The following is a 21,351-nucleotide window of genomic DNA, read 5'->3' as shown; positions in this document are numbered from 1 at the left end:
AGAGAGAGAGAGAGAGAGAGAGAGAGAGAGAGAGAGAGAGAGAGAGAGAGAGAGAGAGAGAGAGACGTTGATGAACTTTTTTCAAACAATTGGTTTAGATCTGTTGTTACATCTGAAAACAAGTTGAATTATAAGGTTGTCGACCGCTCAAAGAAGAAGTAAAACACCGTATAATATAATTCGAGGGCATTACTACCAAATTGTAACTTGTTAGGGTAATAAGAAAAAAAAAAGTATCTTTCAAAAGCTAATCCTAAAAAATACCAACGATTCATAAAAAAGAAAGGAGACGAATCCCCAAAGAATGCTCGGATCCTCCTCAAAGATAAATCCACTGAAATTTCAGGGCGAGGAAAACGAATGACCTTGTTACCGGGCCGAGCAAACATCTCCTTCAGCCCCCATCTTCGAGAATTCCTTCTTTTATTTGTCACAAATTGATTCGTCTTTCCTTCCATAATGATCATATTTTCGATATTATTTCAATTCATTTCCCTATTACTTCATTTTCCCATTATCAAAGAGTGTAACCAAGTATCAATAATAATGAACGAAAACCATTAACGGTCTCTTTTCAAATAAATATATTTAAAAATTGCTTTTAATTCCATATAACGTATAATCTCAAGATAACTTAAATTTTTATTTGTACCCTCCACTTGAAATAGATATGAATGATAAACAAATATGCCTATAGAAAATTTACAACAGGCATATTTGTTTATCATTCATATCTATTTCCTGCGGAGGGTACGAAAAAATAATCTTGAGATTATGATAACTTATAATTTTGTAAGAATAAATAAGTAAAATAGAGGTATAATAATATTAATCAAAAGATAGTTGAGTAGTAGTAAGGTCAGAGAAGAATACAAAAAAGTTGAAAACTTATTTATTAATCCCAACGTTTCAGCCAGACTTTTTAGCCTCCATAAGGGCAAAGAACAAAAAGCAAGACAGTAACCAATAAATAAAAGGATATAAAGAATGATTAAAATATTATAAAATAACATTATGGATATATAAATAGTTTTAACAGAATAGAATAGTTATAAGTGTTATAACAAGATAAAGTCTGTATGAGAAGATTAAAATTAAAATTAAGTAAGAGAAAAAAAATCAATAAAATATAAATGAAAATTTAGTTACAATAAATAGATGTAGAAAAATGAAAATTATTAAAAATAAATTAATTAAAGAAGTGGGAAATAAAACGTATATATAGGTAATTAAACATGTAAATAAAATAACATAATTAAGGAAATCTGAAAATTAAAATCTGTACCTCTACCACCCACGAAGGGTCAGGGGTTCAGTACTGTAAGGAAGTAATGTTAGTAGACCAACGGTTGTGCAAGGAGGTGATTTGGTCGAAATCGCGCTTGATCCCCAGATTTTTACTTAATTAAGGGTACACAATTTAAGAAGCTACCCAGCTTCTTAAATTGGGTACCTTTAATTAATTAACCCTTCTTAATTGGGTACCCCAAGAGGGGTTGACTCACGGCTACAGTGTAACAGAAAATAATTTTCAGCCCAGCGGGATTCGAACTCGGGTCCTTAAAGTTAGTAGCCACTCGCTTTACCCCGTGGCTACCGCGCTCCCTAATGAAGGATATACAAATATAAAGTTACAAAGAAATATGCATATTTCAATTCAATAATAATAATTTAAAATTAAAGAATGGAAAAAACAAAGAGAAATAAAATATACATAATTAATGAAATATGTAAATAAAATACTAGAATAAAGTAACAAAATATAAAGTGAAGTAAGAAACACTTATGACGAGGTAAGAATGACGTTAGGAAAGAATAGTGAAACAAATAGAGAACGAGAAAATGGTAAAAGTAAATATGAGAAAAAGAGAATAAAACGTAAAATATTCTCATAAAGTACCTTCAATCTTGTTTATTTGAAAGGAATAATCAGTTCTCATTGTTAGAAATAATATACAATTTATAAATACAAGCAAATAAAAAAAAAATGATGAATAACTGAAAGAAAAACAAATAAATCCGATTTTTCCACATCACAATACTGGTTCGTTATCTTTTGTTAAACTGTTGTATTATTGGTAGTTGCAAAATTTGTATTTGTCATTCTCATATCGAGATACTAAAATTCATAGTCAGCAACAGAGAAATAAATAAAAAGTTTTGTTTATAATTTTGGTTTTGTCCAGTCTTTAGTCTTTAGATTTTTTTCAAAAATCACATAAATGGCTATAACTACAATACAAACCCACCAATCTACACAAAACTTGGGGACGCTGGTAGCTTAGTGAGTGAAAGTTTTAAGATCGGACGCAACGCTAGATTTTTTCTTCATTGTTGGACCTTCATCTTCATTGAAATACGGTTTTCGGCAATTATCTTGAATCTATTTTTAAAAAATAATCTTTAAAACACAAGGAAATGTATTGCTGAAAAAGATCATGGTGTACTTTTTTTTTAAATTTAGATAAGTGACTTCATACACTTATCTAAATTAAAAGAAAAAACTTCAACTTAAGGTCAGGCGCACCTTCACTTTTGATTGGCTGGTTGAATTCTAGTGTACTATATATCGTAATGAAAATAATTATTAATAGAATGATGGTGTAGGGGGTGGCCGAAACCGAACATTTATTGTTAGCAAGAGTTAATTAATTTTGATCAAGGGTCTAGAAAAACATCTAAAACATCTTTTAGAGGTATGCCTATTGATGATGATGATGAAGGATGTTGTGAACTACATTTACTGATGTGGACTTGCTCCATGTTTTGGTTATCTTATCTTCATTCCTCGATTTCCTCCCTCCTCCTCTGTTCCGGGAGGCACTTCAGAGCGTCTCAACTCACTCATTTTTTCTCTAAATAAGAGTGAAGAAAATGGAATGGTTGTAGAAAAATAAGATAGCTCACTCTTGCTCATGTTTCTTCATCTTCCCACAGAGGGGGCTAGAAGAGGTAAGCTTTTGCCGTTGACCACACTGGGCGCTAGTAATGCCTACATTGTGGTAGCCCCCCAATTCAGACCTTCGGTTCCCGAAACAATACGATTAAATAACCAAATGGTAGCTTAAAAACTATTAGTCTATGATCATTTTCATTTTTCCCTCAATGTTCGATGCCTTTAAAGCTATCAGCCACACAAAAAACAGTAATGATTTTTTTTTATTAATATAACTTTTTTGAAAGTGTTTGAAAAATTTGAGCACTTATAAGACTTAGTCAGATTAATAGCTCCCAATGCGCATTTTTTTCCAAATTACTAGGAATAAGAATAATGAAAATTAATTTTGGCAAATATCCTCCATAAAAGATAATATATGGTTTATAATGCAAACTTCAATTTGAGAACTATTAAACAAAAGTACGTTTTTCATACATTTTTCAATATACAGTTTTCCCAAAACTAAAATTGTTTAAATAACCACATAATCAAAATTAAAATTAAAACTCCTTTTGTTTTAAGTAGTATATTTTTGCTGAAATATGACCGACTTGAAAACCGGGTGGAAAACTGTGCAGTCGATCATTCCATCCCATCAGTTTTCAAGGTTGATTGGAATGATCGGATTTCGGTATGGTGTGATACAGTTTATAATTTATATAAACGATATAATTTTATTTATTCCACTTCACTCTAATATTATCTACATATTCTTAATTTAAAAACAATTTTGATCCTTTTTTTTATCTCAACTTTTATTCTTTACGATTTTTCCAACGTTTCGGCCCTCAGGCCATTCTCAAGGATACCATCTTCAATATTGATGACATATCTTTTTCAAAATCTTAAAATTGCAGGCAATTGCCTTTGTCGCATGTAACTTTTTCTAAAAAATGTTTTCTTAGATTTAAAACCTTTTTTACAAAACACTTTTCTTTTTTCCCTCACTTATCATTTACAACTTGTAGAAGATCAACCCAAACACTGAAGCCCAGACTGCTGCAGGACATTCTTTTATAAATTTTTAATAAATATAAAATTAATCCATAGTCACACTACCTCTATTTACTTATTATTATTCATTATTATATTTTTCTCTTTTCTTCTCTGTTCCCTCTTTCAAATTAACTTGTTTCTTTATACTATTAGAAAACTATTGTTTGTTTTATTTAAGTGTACCAATATCATTATTTTTTTTATTAATTTTACTTTCCTCTTTTATTAAAAAGCATTATGCTTATCTATGTATTTTATTATTTTTTTTCTTTTAATAAGAACATTTTATATAGTTAGTGGTGTAATTTGTATGACTATACCCCCTCATAATCAACTGTTAAAAAATATATTTACTATAAGTTATATCAACCATGTAAGGCCCACCAGGCCGATCTGGTATAAAAATAAATAAAAAAAACAACCATACATAAAATAATTAATTATCTATATATTAATTATTAATTATTAGTTATGTGTCTTTGAATTTTATAATAATGAAAAAAAATACAAATTACCTCAATTTAGAAATTAAACAAATTATATTGTGAATTATAAAGAAGAGGCTGAAAGCTAAAAGCACAAAGCCCATTATAAGACAAGATATTCTCATTTAAAATGCAAATGACACCGCCCCAACGTATGACCCACTTAACTTTAGAGGAATTATTTATGTAATGGAGAATTTATTGTGTTGTATTTCTAAATAGAATTTTATTCTAAAATTATCTAGTTCGAGAATTAAATAATATGAAATCCTGCTTAGAATGATTTCCACAAATTTTACTTTCATTGAGTACTCAATATCTTGATACTTTTTAAATTAACATACAGAAATTCTAAATTCTATTTCTCATGGTGGGCTGACAGTCTTTGATCAGACCAAACAAAGGATGCAAGAAGATATAAATAGCATTAACTCGGGGGCGATAAACAACAACTTGATATTATATCAATATATATATATATATTTATTATTTTATACCAGATCGGCCTGGTGGGCCTTACATGGTTGCAATTGGCTATTTCTTATGTTCTTATGAACCAAGGAGCATTAACTGCGATTCTTAGGACTTTATTTTGAAGAGATTTCACAGTGGTCTGTGAATTGTTTTAAATATAAGAACAGTTGTTTCTGGTTTTAGTTTGGAATTTCTGTTTAGGATAAGATATAGCATTGCTAACCTTGCATAGGTTCCAACTTGATATTGAATGCTGGAAAAACTAAGGGCATTATAATTGGTTCCAAGCGCCTCCTGTATTCCCTCCCTTCCTATCCCTTACTTTTCTTTAATAACGAATCGATTCACTTCTACCCCACAATAAAAAACCTCTAAGTCACCTTTGACCAACACCTCTCCTGGAATTTATCCCAGATCACCCGCAAATCTATAACTGTACTTAAACATCTCTTAAAGTTCTGTTTTTCCATTCCTCAGGATACCTGTCAGCTGATACTATGAGCTCTCTTGTTTACCCCACTTCAACTACGGTTCCTTGGTCTATAGAAGGCTATCTGCAGGTCTAGAGATGAGACTGAAGAGACTCATGAATTGCTTCCTTCTGAAGATTTATCTTCAGGTTTTCCAGGCGTTCTCATGTATCCCGTTGGTATATGCAGTTGAAATGGCACTATCCAACCATCCGAAGATACCTCCTTCATGTATCCCTATTCCAAGGTTTTAAAATTAAAAAAACCTACCTATATCCTTGATCTCCTCACTCTTCGTTTATCCATCCACTCATTAAACACCAGATCCCAACCGATTGATTTATATATGCCCTCCTATAGAACCGGCTCCTTTAGTAAATCCTACGTCTTACGTGCAACCTCTTCCTATCTTCATTCGTCAATCCTCACACATCGTTTTCCTTAAACAACTGTTGTCATGGTTAAATAAAACACTGGCGACATCTGCGTAGGTTAGGGGCCGTTTTTTTGAAAAGGTTACTGAATGGTTTGTGAACACGATACGATTGTTAAAGATTAAGTAGTTATAGCTTATCAGGTCTATCAGTTATACCCTGTGTCTTTACTGTTTGTATTGAAATATCACCATATAAGAAGTGTTATCGTTTTTCTAAATTACGGTGTTCTACTTCAATGGACTGTCATTAACTCTAGAAGTGGAAACTCTTCTTCAGCACGTCCTGGATAGCGAAAGTTGGCAGGGGTCGTCTTCATACTTCTTGGGGAGATGAGACGGTGGCCGAAATGGAGATAACTGACAACTCTTCTGTTCTGGCAGGAATACACCGGAGGACAACATGGGGTTTCTACTAAAAAAAATTTTTTTTTATTTGATGTTCTTCTTTTGTATAATAGTTTCAATTTAGTCAGTCAGGTTAAGTTAGGGGATTTAAGAAAAGTCAATCCATAAGTTGTTTTTTTGTCTTATAAAATAATCTTTTTTTTTCTATTCCATTTTGTGTACATATATTTTTTTTTATTGTTTAACATTCTTTTATATAGCTCTGTATATTGTTCTTTCTTGTACATATACACTGCTTCCAACTTGTTAATTTACTTCTTTTTTTTTGTTGTTGTTGTTCACTTAATATTACGATAATTCAACAGGTGGGTGGTAATGTTACGGTTGCCATGGTGAATTAAAACACTAGCGATATCTGCGTAGACAAGGGGTGTTATGGTTGCCATGGTGAAATAAAAACACTGGCGATATCTACGTAGACAAGGGGTGTTACGGTTGTCATGGTGAAAACAAAACACGAGCGATATGTTTGAGACGAGTGGGTTTTGTTTTTTGGTGAAGGCGACAGTTTTTGATTTTGGAACACGTATGTTCAGACGATTGGGTTTTGATTTAGTGAAGGTGACAGTTAGATTTTTGAACACGTCGCGACTGTTCAATGTGAAGTGGTGATAGTCTATCAGGCCCTCCGGCTTTACTGTTTGAACCGAAACAGCACCATATGAGAAATGTTATCGTATATGTTTTGTCTTTTCAAAGTTATGGTGTTCTACTTCAATGGACGGTCATTAACATTAGAAGTTAATATCAACTTCCTGCACGTCCTGGATAGGAGAGTTGTGGCATCATCTTTATACTTCTGGGGAAGATGAGCCCGGAAAGGAAATATCGGGTAACCTTGTGTTCCGCCAGGAGTACTCCAAAAGACTACGTGGGATTCGAAATAAGTTTTATTTTTTTATTTTATATTCGCTTTTATACTCTTTTGTATAATAATGTAAATTTAGTTAATAAGGCTAAGCATTTAAGTTAAGGTTAAGTCAACCTATAAGTTTTCGTCGTTTTATTAATTGATAAGAATTCTTTTTTTTATTCCTTTTTCATTCTGTGTACATATATTTCTTCTTATTATTAAACTTTTGTACATATAGTTCTGCTGTTCATTCTTATGCATGTACACTGCTTTCAACTTGTTAATTTACTTCTTTTTTTTTTGTTGTTGTTCACTTAATATTACGTTCATTTCACAGGTGTGTATTACCCCTATATTCCCCAGTGTTTGTAGTTTGATAATTGTTTATACAGAGGGGATGTGGTTGTAGTATCGTGGGCATATTGGAGTCATTGTTTCAGGGTTTCAGTTATTTCCAAGTAGGAAAAAAATAACATAGCGCCTAAGGAACGATTTATTCTTTCTTTCCTTTTGTGATTATCTGTTATATTTTAACTCACCCTCTTCTCCGCTGAGCATGGGCAAATATAAACTATAAATATATAACTAACGATAAATCAAAATTTGAAATATACATATTCTTTCATCTACTACTTCCGCATCATTATGAGCAGTGTATACAGCTGTTATAAATTATAATATAACCTAATGTTTTTTTTATTACTCTAACATGTATACAGAAACTTTTAAATGTCTGATAGATAATCAAGCTTAATATACGAACAATGTATTTTTAGTAGAGCTTCATCGGGGCTAGAAAGTTACAAAAACAACTTAAAATATTTAGACATAATAGGATAAGATACTAACGATAAATGAAGGTAGAGTTAAAATTAAATAAATATAAGGGAAAACAAAATAATATACAAATGAAAGAAAAGAGGAAATGAAATAGACAATGATAAGAATATAAAAAATTACGCAATAAATAACTGTAAATAAAATCAGGATCCTGATTTGATCTTTATTCATTTATTATTATTATTATTAATCTTATTGTATTTATTCTCTCTCGACTTTTATGTAATCTTAACTTACTTCTTTATTATCCGTTTTTTGGTATGTTAAATGTTGTTTTCTCATTTCTACTTTTCTATTTTACGTTCATTTTTTATTCGTCTACTGTTCATTTTAACATAGTAGTTAGCATATTTTTTAAATTAAGTTAGAGTAATATTTTGTTTTCGCTTATATTTACATAATTTTAACTCTACCTTAATTTATCGGTAGTATCTTATCCTATTATGTCTAAATATTTTAAGTTGTTTTTGTAACTTTCTAGCCCCGATGAAGCTCTACAAAGTGGGGCTAAACGTCGGCAAATAAATAGTTGTAGGTACTATTTTTGTTTTCTTGTGACCGCACTCCTAACCATCTTCTTCAAGATTTGAATTAATGCGTCAATGCCTGTCTTTACTCCATTTTTATATTACATCAAATTTACTTAATGTGTTTTTATGCAAACACAGATGTAAATTGCAATAAATAAATAGGAAAAAACGAAAAAACATTGTACTTCATATGAAGGGGATGAGAATAATAATAATTTAGAATTACATTAACATACCATTATGATTTCCTCAAATTTACTTGATGTATTTATATACAGTTGTAAATATCAATACATAAATTTAAAAAAAAAACAAAGAATTTTTAGAACATTATATATAATTGTCGCAGTGCTTTATCGGTTATTAAAATTGTTATTTGCTTTAAAAAAATTTTTTTTAATTCATTAAATCTTTTTTTCACTTTTTAGGAGGGCCACCTGGCCCCGCTGGGTACGCCCATGAATCAGTGTTGTCTGAATGTTGTCTAGTTATCATGTAATATGTTCAAGCGTGTTAAATACTGATTATTTTGCCAGTACTCAGAAAGAATTTGTAGTCAGTACTCAGTATACTTTCATAATTTTATAATCAAAGTTTGATGACGGGGTCAAATCTGTAAGTGTATATATTTATATATCCATAATTTTTTTGTTGACCATTAATGATATGTATCTTTGTAAATCTTGTGAGGATATAAAAGGAAATGCTTCGAATATTTGCCCACAATAAAATTTTCAATTACTGGACCAATTAACAAGCAGTTTTTTTTATAAAATGTATAACCACAGATTTTGATTTATCCTTAGTTGTATATTTATCGTTTATACTTGCCCACGCTCAGCGGAGAAGGGGGTTAGTTAAAGGAAAATAAAAAAATAAAAAATATAATCGAAAAACGGAAGGAAAAAAAATAAAACAATAAAGAATAAATTATTCCTTAGGCGCTACGTTATTTTTTCTTGGACCCCGAAGCATTATGCCCACAATATAACTAAAATATACCCCTACATAAACAATTGTCGAATTATGACCATTGGCGAATACCTTTACATGTAGATAACAGAAAATCTAGGGGTGTTACCTACCCACCAGTTGAATTATCGTAATATTCCATGAACAAAAAAAAAAAAAAAAAGTAAATTAACAAGTTGAAAGCAGAGTACATGCATAAGAAAGAACAGCAGAACTATATATACAAAAGTTTAATAAGAAGAAGAAATATATGTAAACAGAATGAAAAAGGAAAAAAAAATGAATTCTTATCAATTAATAAAACGACGAAAACTTATAGGTTGACTTAACCTTAACTTAAATGCTTAACCTTATAAATTTACATTATTATACAAAAAAAGTATAAAAGCGAATATAAAATAAATAAATAAAACTTATTTCGAATCCCACGTAGTCTTTTGGTGTACTCCTGGCGGAACACAAGGTTACCCGTTATTTCCTTTGCGGGCATCGTCTCATCTTCCCCAGAATTATAAAGATGATGCTACAACTCTCCTATCCAGGACGTGCAGGAAGTAGACATTAACTTCTAGTGCTAATGACCGTACATTGAAGTAGAACACCATAACTTTGAAAAGACAAAACATATACGATAACATTTCTCATATGGTGCTGTTTCGGTTCAAACAGTAAAGCCGGAGGGCCTGATAGACTATCACCACTTCACATTGAACAGTCGTAACGTGTTCAAAAATCTAACTGTCACCATCACTAAATCAAAACCCACTCGTCTGAACATACGTGTTCGAAAATCAAAAACTGTCGCCTTCACCAAAAACAAAACCCACTCGTCTCAAACATATCGCTCGTGTTTTGTTTTCACCATGACAACCGTAACACCTCTTGCCTACACAGATCTAGCCACGTAGTCCTTGGTTGGACTCCTGGCAGAACATAAGGTTGTCCGATATTTCCTTTCCGTCTCACCTTCCCCACAAGTTTTAGGATGGCACCTGCTACAACTCTCTTATCCAGGAAGTGCGGAAGAAACGTCACTGCACTATGCCCCCACTTCTAGTGTTAAAGTCTATTGAAATAGAACACCATAATTTTGAAAAAAAACATACGATGATATTTCTCATATTCGGTTCAAACAGTATTATTTTATATTATATTATTTTCTTTATCCTTCAGTTTTTATATACTTTAAGAGATATTGTATTTATTTTTATGAGTTTTTTTTTTCATTTATTTATTTATTTTTATTCTTATTTCATTTTATTTTAGTATGAATGTGCTCATTCATCACTATTACCACAACTGTGTGGCAGATTGTAATACCTATCAATAATTATAAAGCATCAAAATAATATATAACAACATAAGGCCCACCATATAAGAAGGATCATTAAAAAAAAAAAACAAGAACACGAAACGTTCCAATCATGGAGATGATTACTAACGAGGCAGAAGTTATTATCTTCTACCCTACCTCAGAGTTGTACCTCTCTGGAACTTATTAAATTCCGAGCATCATTTACTAAGTCTATTTTTACCGAAAACTCTTTATCTCGTGAACGCTTTGTCTCAATCAATCAGCGTCAGTTTTGAGGGAGCTTCAACGATTGTACTTCAGCTTTGATCCTTTACAAAATCTCCTTTTTTTCTTTTTCTTTTTTTAAATTGAAAAACAATGAGAAATGTTCATCCTTTATTTATTTTTATTTTTAATAAAATCTTTTTTTGTTTTAATTAACTATGTATCTGTATAGCTCTAAATAAAACTAAAAAATACTTTCACAAGGTACTTCTTTATGTAGTTGAAGTATAATAACTAAGGATGGAATTTTCATGTGATAAGAAAGTCAAAATATTTATTTTAAGATAAATATGTAACAAAAAATTAAAAATATTTAATTTAAAAGAGATTGTTCCAAAGCTACATATATAAGTCATAGTTTATGTATTAAAAGATCGTTGATTGAACATGTGTAGCATATAAAATAAAGATGGTCCGAGTGTGGTTAAAAGAACTCAAATACTAATTAAACTATTTATGAGCCAACGTTTCGTCCAACTTTCTGTAGCTTCATCAGGGCTAAAAATGATTTAAACAAATAAATTAATGTGACAAAGTTACAGAATAGATAACATGAAATAAAAGTAAGGTGTGGTTTAAAATATGTGAAAATTAAATTCAGAATGAATAGAGTAAATTAAAGGAAGTAAAAATAATATGTACAGTGACAAGTAAAAATAAACAAAGTTTACAAAAAAGATATTAGGCAACCAATGAAAACGGAAATAATAATAAATAAAAAAGTAGTCAGAAAATAAAAGAAATAAGAAAAAAAAAAAGGAAAATGGTGAACACCTACCTTACCGAATGGAAGAAAGAAAAAAACAAACTAAAGGCGGATGCGAAGTATCAACAGGATAGAGCAGTGGGGGAATCGGTAGATGTTCCAAAGCGCTCCTGTGATTGTACGGAGGGCTTTCGATTCTAATTCAGGGGTATTCATGATCTTTAGTTTAACATGTTAAAGTCTGTTAAATGGAAAAACTTATGTTAAATGGAGAAATATTTCCTTCTTTTACCATGTTAAAACGATACAACATGTAACATGGTTGAGAGTCTGTTAAACTGAGAATGACGTCACGCAACAGACCGGCTGAGTTTATCACCGTTTTATTTGTTGTGTTAGATTACTTGCTAGTATTTTGTGTTTTGATTGTGTTAGTACTGTTTTGAAAGGTTTTAAACAAGACACTCAGTAGCCAAACTTTCACGTATCAACTTTTGACTCAATTTAGACATGTTTCAATAAATGACAGTAATCAAACTTAGAAGTAAACAACAAGATGAAGGTTCGAAAGGAAAGGTTACAAAACAAGTAGCTTAGAAAATCCGATAGGAGCTCTCATGCATTTAACATGACTTTAATTATAGCTGCTCACAATCCTAGATTTATATGAGTTTATCACCGTTTTATTTGTTGTGTTAGATTACTTGCTGGTATTTTGTGTTTTGATTGTGTTAGTATTGTTTGGGATGTTTTTATAACTAATAAAGCAATCGACGACAGTAATAATAATTATTTAATGACAGTTGTCAATTAGCTCATCTTGATTCTGTTCCTCACAAGCTAAAAGATCAACAAGACACTCAGAAGCCAAACTTTCACGCAACTTCCATTTTTCACTCAATTAAGGCATGTTGTAATAAATTACGTTAATCAAAACTCAGAAGTAAACAATAAAATGATGTTTTGGAAGTAAAGGTTACATAACAAGTTGCTCAAAAAATCCGCTAGGAGCTCTTATGCATTTAACATAACCTTAAATATGGCTGCTCACAATCCTATATTTATAACATTTAACATGGTGAAACATTTTACATTTCACACATCATGAGTACCCCTAATATGTCATATCAGTTTAAAGTGGTAAAAGAAGGAAATATTTCTCCATTTAACATAAGTTTGCTATTTAAAACGCTTTAACATGTTAAACTAAAGATCATGAATACCCTTTTTCCAGGGTATGAGACCTCCTAATTTAAATTAATGTTTGAAGTACCATTGGGTTGTTCCTTCCCAAGATTTTCAAGTGTTTGAAACATTCCACATAATTACCTATTGTATTTTTTTTTGTACAGTTGTAAATTACAATACATATATAAAAAATTAAGAGAATCCTTTCTAACGTTTTATTTTATTTCTCCAATTCTAATATATTTAATTGATTCCGAATTGTGCACTAAGGTGCAGCTTATATAGCACTAAACAACTGCCTGTTTAATGTAGATTGGTTGAGTCGTGTTAAAGTTATTTATATATTTTTTTATTTTTCAAAAGAAATCAAATGTCAATTATATTAAGGGAAACATTTCGGACTATTTTTTTTATTTCCAAATTTTTCGAATATTCATACTTAAGCGTTTCTTGAGGTACTTAAAACGAATATGCACTTTGTTTCATTCCAAAAAAATCTTAAATTGCACCTAAATTACCACCATAAAAATTTAATGGCTTCATAAGGTCGAAATATTGTTTTCAAATTAAGGAAAATCTTTTTAACATTCAATTGTATATGACCGGTTTTAATTTGCTTAATCAATTCCAAATTTTGTGCAGTTTATAGATACTTAAACCATTGCTTAAGTGTAGATTAGTTGAGTCGTGTTGAAGTTATTTCTCTTTTTTTACCAAATATATTTTTTTATATAATGTTATTTACCACTATAAACTAAATAGATATAATAAGCAATTAATTAAATCATTAATCCAACGTGTAAATAACTAAATATATTAATTTATTAATAAATAACTCAAATTCTATCCTAAGCTTAATATAAATTAATATTTATTTATAATCTTAATTTTTTCTTGAGACTGGTAATTCTTTAATAAATAACTCAAATACGATCAAATTATAGCCTCAAAACTTTATTTCTTTTATTCGTCCAACGTTTCGGCCAATCCGGCCATCTTCAGGGACATCTCAATACTACTTTGCAAACATATAATTTAAAACAACTCTAAAACTTCATTCAGGCTATTCTGCCCAGATCAAAACATTTATATCTAATTAGTTAATTATCCATTAAAAACACAGTCAAAAATTATTTCTTTGCAAACACAAGTTTAAGGTTATTAGGTTAAAAGTTACAAGTATGGTTATGATAAATGTCTCTTAATAGTGTTTGCAAAGAAATATTTTTTGACTGTGTTTTTAATGGATTATTAACTAATTAGATTTAAATGTTTTGACCTGGGCAGAATAGCCTGAATGAAGTATTAGAGTTGTTTTAAATTATATGTTTGCAAAGTAGTATTGAGATGTCCCTGAAGATGGCCGGATTGGCAGAAACGTTGGACGAATAAAAGAAATAAAGTTTTGAGACTATAATTGGATAGTATTTGAGTTATTTATTAAAGAATTACCAGTCTCAAGAAAAAATTAAGATTATAAATAAATATTAATTTATATTAAGCTTTAAATTCTAATCAATTAATCTATGTAGATCACTAAATCTAGCAAATGGGAAACATTGCCGGGTCAGTTAGTAGGATTTAAGAAACCGTATTTTGGAAATTATCTTATCACATTATAAAACTGAAATAAATGAGTTAATGTGATGCTTGTTTTATTTAAATATTATATTGTAATATCTTATAACGAAGGTACATGTCAGTGGTACTGCTTCCATTGTTATGGAATAACCTAACGAGATGCCATGTTTTTGTATTAAATTGCCTCTCTGTAGCGGGCTGATCTTTTTGAAATTTAGAAAATTGCTGAATAATAAAATACAAGATTTAACAAGGCATTATCTCGTCCCTATAATTTAAAATAATTGAATAAGTTGGAATTTCTTTACCTGGGATACATGATAACAGATCGCAAACATATTCGTTGTCAGCGATCGAATAACATTCCTTTAATTTTACATTTTCAGAATATTTCTCGAATAAGAAGTAAATTGAAAAGAAATAAAGTCATAATGAAAACCATCGATGATTTTTTGTAACTGTTGGAAGATCTTATCCAAATTTATTATTTTGTTTAAATAATTCTTACCTACCTACCATACGTCAGTCAAAAAACTTGGTACCATTTTTGATCAAACTTTATCCTGTAAACCACACATTGCCCAAATTATCCTTCGAACCATAGCTACCTTAAAGCAATTCAATAGAATCCGTTATCTCCTTCCAGCTAAAACCCATCAACTCTTAGTTTGCTCTCTTGTTTTCCTGCACTTTGACTATGGCTGCCTGGTATATGGTGGACCCTCGGGTTATCTTGAATTTGAACTTAAACGTCTTATGTATTAGTAGTACAATTTATTTTCGGGATCAGCTGAGATACGCACATAATCCAGAATTACGCCGAGCTGAACTGGCTCTATCCATCCTTCCGATGCCAGTATTTCCTAGGTTCCTTTTTATTCCAAGCAATTGTACTCGACGCCCCTCCTATATCCTAGAAATCCTGCAATTCAAATTCTCTGTCCTATCCCGTACAACCAGGTCACGTTTATCTGACATCTACCCTCCACCTCACCGAACGGATGGGTTTGATAAATCGTTTTTTACCCGAGCTGCATATCTCTGGAACTCCGTTTCCTCTAGCATACGTCATGTGCCAACCCTTTTCTCGTTTAAGTCCCTTATATTTCACTACCTTTTGCTTCACCAATCTGACCCATTATTATAATAGTACAGATATTTTGTAATTAACTTTTTGTTTTGTTTTTACTTAGTTAGTTTTTCAATTGGTCTATTTTTTTCTCTCTGTATATAAGTTATAATTAAGTGTGGCCACACTGTTTTATGGTCAATCAATGTTATTATAAAATTAAAATTGTCTTTGTAATTGTTTTAAAGGGACCATGTCCCAGAGTAATAAACTATTTTTCATTTCATTTAATTTTAAACAGCTAATTGCATCGGGAAATACAAATAGAGACAATGGAAGATTACAAAAAAAAAAAAGTTCATGAAGTTCCACTCCCAGCTACCTACAGTTAAAGGAGCAGTGAGCTACAACTTGGGAAACCCAACCTCAACCCGAAGACTGAAGACCAGGCTGCTGCAAGACATCCAATTATAAATTCTATATTTATCAGTTCTGTTATTGTCACTCTATAATATCATTTTATCTTAATTTCTTTTTTTTTTCTCTTCATCTTTTTCCTAAATTCACTTTCTGTGGATTTTTTTTTTCCATTAGAAGTCAATTATTTATTTTGTTAAATTCATAAATCTCATTGTTTTTGTTATTAATATAATTATATCTTTTATTAAGAATTATAGATTTTATCTTAATTTTTTGTTTTATTTATAATAGTTAATATAGTTAGGGGTATCTTTTGTATGAGACTATACCCCCCTTCCATAATCAATTGTTAAAATAAAAAATTAACCATGTAAGGCCAACTTCGATCTGGTATTAAATAAATAATAATTCTTATCGATTTTTATATTTGAAATTCTTATTAATATCGACATCAAAGTATCAACATTTCGTTTAAAAGACTAAACATGTTACAGAAAGCTTTGAAATATAATCTAGATATTTTCTTTTAATAAATTCATATCATTTTCGTTATTTGACATTCTCATTAATACCGATATCGAAGTTTTTGTATCGACATTTCGATATTATTTTATCGAGATATCTATATATTTTTTTTAAAAAAGTTAATAAAGTTTTACAAAGAGTTTCAGAAAAAAATATCGATATTAGCTTTCAATAATACCATATCACAAACATATTCATTGTGAGTGATCGAATAACATTCCTTTAATTTTTCTATAGCAGAATATTTCTAGAATAAGAAGTATATTGAGAATAAATAAAGTCATATTTATTTAATTTAACTAAATGCAATAAAATAAATCAAACTATCAATTATGTTCACTAAATCTATACACATCCTTAAATATAGCAATAGTGAAGCATTGCCGGGTCTGTAGATAGTGTAATATAAAAATATAGTGTTTTTTTTAATAGATGGCATCGGCGATACCAGATAATTGCTTACGACTGAATGGCGAATTGATTGACGTTATTATTAAGCTCAATCAATAGAATGTAATTATGATTGATGTAACTGATTCTATATACAACTGCCATCATAATGCACATTAAAAAAAAATTAATAATTACTTTCGTGGATAGAAGATTTGAATTCATGAAGGATTTGTTATAATTTAACAATAATTGTAAAATAAAATTTGACGGACGAGCTGTTTTTGAAATATATAAGTTTAAATATGGTCCAGGATAAGAGTAGGAGGATAATAATAATATTAATACTTTTATAAATTATAATAAAAAAATATCTATATAGTCTCAATATCCTTATTTTCTTACAAATCCTACGTTTAGGCCTATTTCAAAAATATCTGTTAATCAACAATTTCAATCACAATCAAATTATTTTTGAAAACATTCTGAGTTATAAATTATCCTATCTTATTAATAATAACACAGCTACAACATTGTTATTAAAAGTTTGCAGGCTATTCTGCCATTGTGAAAATTATATCTTTGCCTATTAAGCTATAAAACATAATTAAATTAGAGTAACACACATTGAGTTAAATACCTATAATTTTATTCAATTTGTACTATATATTATAATATCAATCAATTACTTTATCAATAATACATTTTTTTAACCTACCTCACATTACAGGTTTGACATATTCTCATTTTATGATAATAACAAATAAAACTCTTATAAGGTTTCTAGTCATTAAAGACATATCATATCCAATTTATTTAAACTCCATTATGTAAAAATGGACATAAAAGAAAAAAAGTTATTCAACCTTCACGGACTCGAGCTCGGCTCCTAACGACGAGGAATTGATACATTTCTGCTTCGCTAAATCGTTTGTTGCAGAACTGAATTCAACGAGTGAATTGCATCTTCGATTGCAATATCTAAAAAAAATATTGAGTAGTGGCCCCTATAACCATATATCTTCATCAACAGGGAAAATTAATCTATTATCGTACAAAATTTGAACTGAATCCCTGACCTCAAGACCTTGCACTCTCCTTGTGAAACAATCTAGTTTGTTTGCACAAACAAGTGGACACCGTCATTTGCTTCCTTTGGTTAACAAGCATTGGTGCAAGATTTGCGACAAGTGGCAAAGATGTAGATCCAGTAAAACTTTTGGAGTTCAATACTAGAATTCAATATTTTAAATACTCTTTTCTATGAAACAGCTTAGGTTTTTCTTATAAAATCTTAAAATTTTAGAAATTTTAAGAAGTTTAAACTTAAGTTTTTAGGTTTCATAATAGGTTGCATGGACTATTAAATACTAGATTTTTATTTCAATATTGTGTTAGGAAAATCACTAAATACAGTTAGATTGCACAAAGCCCTCACACTACGGAAAAATATTTTTATTTTTATTTTAAGTAGTTCAGTTATTTTATTTTATTTATTTATATGTGTAAATAAATCATAAAAATAAATTCGCTAATTAATTTCGTATTATATGCGCTGCCTAATTAATCTGATCGTGATGGAGTTTTTGGCTAAATTTTCAGCATTTTCCCAGTAAGGTTTTAGATTGTTCCGATTTCAATAGTTAGTAGTAGTATTTATGGTTTTTAGCTCAGAAAGTATACATTTTCATATTTAATAAATGCGAATCGATTATCTCATTCTTAAGAATAATAAAAAAAAAATTACTGATTCTATTGAATGATTTTTTATTCATTAAAAATAAAAATAAAAAGATAATGAAGCTTGATAAAAAAATTGAAAATTAGAAATTTTTCTCCTTGATTAATTTGAGTTTTTTTTCTAACGGTGACTGTTGTTCAAATTTTTATTTTTATTTTAAGTAATTAATTTTTTTTGTATGTTTATACAATTGTGGCAAGTATTTATGGAGTTTATTTTGATTCTGTATTATAATGTACAGTTGTAAATAGCAATAATTATATATTAAAAACAAAAAAAAAAAAATTTGATTCAATCGAGGTTCGGGTTTTTTCATAAATGGTTAAGAAATCAATTAATTTGTGTCATTAATATTGTTATGATTAGAATATCAAGATATTATCTTCCTTTGATAATTTTTATTTAGTTATACAAAAATTGGAGTTTTATCAATGGGTCAAGTCCGTATCATGTAATTGTGTAATCAATATTACACATCAAATTTACTTGTAATATATATTTTAACAGTTTTTTTGTTAAAAAAAATTTATCTTATATTTTTACAGTTGTAAATAACAATAAATAAATTTAGAAAAAAAATTTATACAAGGAATAAACTCCTCGAGTAAACTGTTATTTTATAATATTATAATATAACATTTATAATTTTATATTATTAATACTGATTGCATTACGGGTATTATCTATTGTTAAACTGATTTATATCTGTTTTACTCGTCTCGATAAACACTAAAATACGAACTTCAATAATAACAGAAAAATGGAAATTTAGGCTTTCCAATAATAAATTTTTCATTTGCGAGTCACAAAAAAAGTGAGGCCACCACAAAACATATTGACTTATAAAGGATTCTACGTGAAATTTTGTTGCAGCGCCCACCGCAGTAGGTTTTTATTTATTCATTTGTATTGCTGTTAACAAAGTTACATAATAAACAAAACCAAAGATACTTTGGAGAGAGTTATTATCAAAAATTTGGCATTTAAGCTCTCAGACAATTACAACAATTTTGCGAAACTCGGTTACGTCTAAAGAAAAACTACAAGAGCCCAAGAGGAGAAAAACGACAGTTATTTCACCCCAATTTTTTATTACTTAAATGAAAACTATGTAAAATTACTAGTTTAAATTGATGAGTCTGCCAAGTATAGGTAGGGGGAATAAAAAATAGCGGCTGCTTCCAAACGTTAAAAAAAAAATAATTTTTCATTTGGAGCTCAATTTCTTTAAAACTACCTACAACACTAAAAAACCTAAGAGAACAATTAAAGTAGGGTAAATTCGCTATAATATGAGCCTGAGTATAGCCTCTTAAAAAGCAACATTTCATTAAAGTGTACTGAAATATCAGTAGTTAGTGAATCTATTTTGAGAAATCTATATATCAATAACCATTCGACATACAGATGTCTATTAGCACCCACATTAAAGCTAGTTTAATGTTCTATAAAGTAGTTTATGACCTTTACCTTCGTAAAAATAATAGTTTTCATGATATTTGCTAAAATAAATTGATTTGTAGTTGTTCGGACAATAAGTTTGATTTATGAAAATCTTTATTTCAAAAATTATTAGACGTACAGATGTCTCCCAGCACTTAAATCAAAGCTAGTTAAATGTGCCATAAAGTTGTTAATAATGTTTATCTTTGTAGAAGTAGTAGTTTTTATGATATTTGACAAAATAAATTCGCAAAATGTTAATTTCTAGTTGTTCTGACAAAAGTGTTGATTTTTGAAAAAATGTATCTCAGGAAGGATAAGATGTACATATGTCTGCCAGCACTCAAAATAAAAGTAATTTAACTTACTGTAAGTATCTAAGTAGTTTATTTGATATTCGCATATGAACATAAATTTTTATCTGAACAACTCTAAATCAATTTATTATAGTAAATACTATGAAAATTACTACTCCTGCTAATATAGGCGTAATAAACTACTTTATAATACGTTTAACTGGCTTCTGGCTTTAATTTGAGTTTAATCCTATCTTACAATGCCGTACTGGCAAAACAAAATGATTTCAATCGTCGGTATATGTACATATTTTTGTTTTTGTATATATTGTAATTTGTTTGTTTTTCTTTGTTTTAGGAGGTAGGAAAAAAAAATTATTTTGAGTGCTTGTAGACATCTGTACGTCAAACGGTTTTTGAGATAGATTTCTCAAAATAAATTCACTAACTTCTGATTTTTTATGAAATGTTGTTTTGTTTTTTTAAAAAACATATCTCGGGAACTAATGAACGTAAGGAGATCTATTACGGCTAATATCTTAATAAATTTACTCAAATTTAAATGATTTTCAATTAGGTTTTCTACTATTATTGGTAATTTTAAAGATATTGAGCTGCGACTCAAAAATTAATTTTGTTTATTTGTTTGAAATAGCCACCCTTTCTTATTCTCTCTAACTATAGTTGGCAGACTCACTAATTTCGACTAGTAATTATACATAGTTTTCATTAAAGTAATAAAATATTCGTGTGAAATAACTACCTTTTTTCTCTTCTTGGGGTCTTGTACAAGGAGCTTAAATTGCGGATTTACGATGAAAAGTCAAATTCGAAATCTTTTACAATTACTATCCTATCCCAAACTATCTCTCTCTTATGTAGGATTTATGCGTTTATATATGCATTAGGTGTTTTGTTTTTATTAATGTGCATACTTTTTTCTTTTATTGTAACGTCCATTTATGCGTTTTCCGTGACTCTCATTCATCTTCTACGTCTTTATAGTTAAATAAT

General features: G+C 29.6%; 1 protein-coding gene across 1 annotated transcript in view; it reads right to left on the bottom strand.

The window, feature by feature from the left end:
* The window catches only part of RYa-R (RYamide receptor), a 707,678-nt gene that overhangs the window by 685,526 nt on the left and 801 nt on the right, over window positions 1-21,351 (bottom strand). The gene's annotated exons all lie outside the window — the stretch shown is intronic.

Source organism: Halyomorpha halys, unplaced genomic scaffold (genome assembly GCF_000696795.3).
Source record: "Halyomorpha halys isolate HHAL.00 unplaced genomic scaffold, Hhal_1.1 Scaffold12.1, whole genome shotgun sequence".
Classification (NCBI taxonomy): domain Eukaryota; kingdom Metazoa; phylum Arthropoda; class Insecta; order Hemiptera; family Pentatomidae; genus Halyomorpha; species Halyomorpha halys.
Note: the sequence above shows the minus strand (reverse complement) of the source record. Positions and strands in the feature narration are given on the sequence as shown.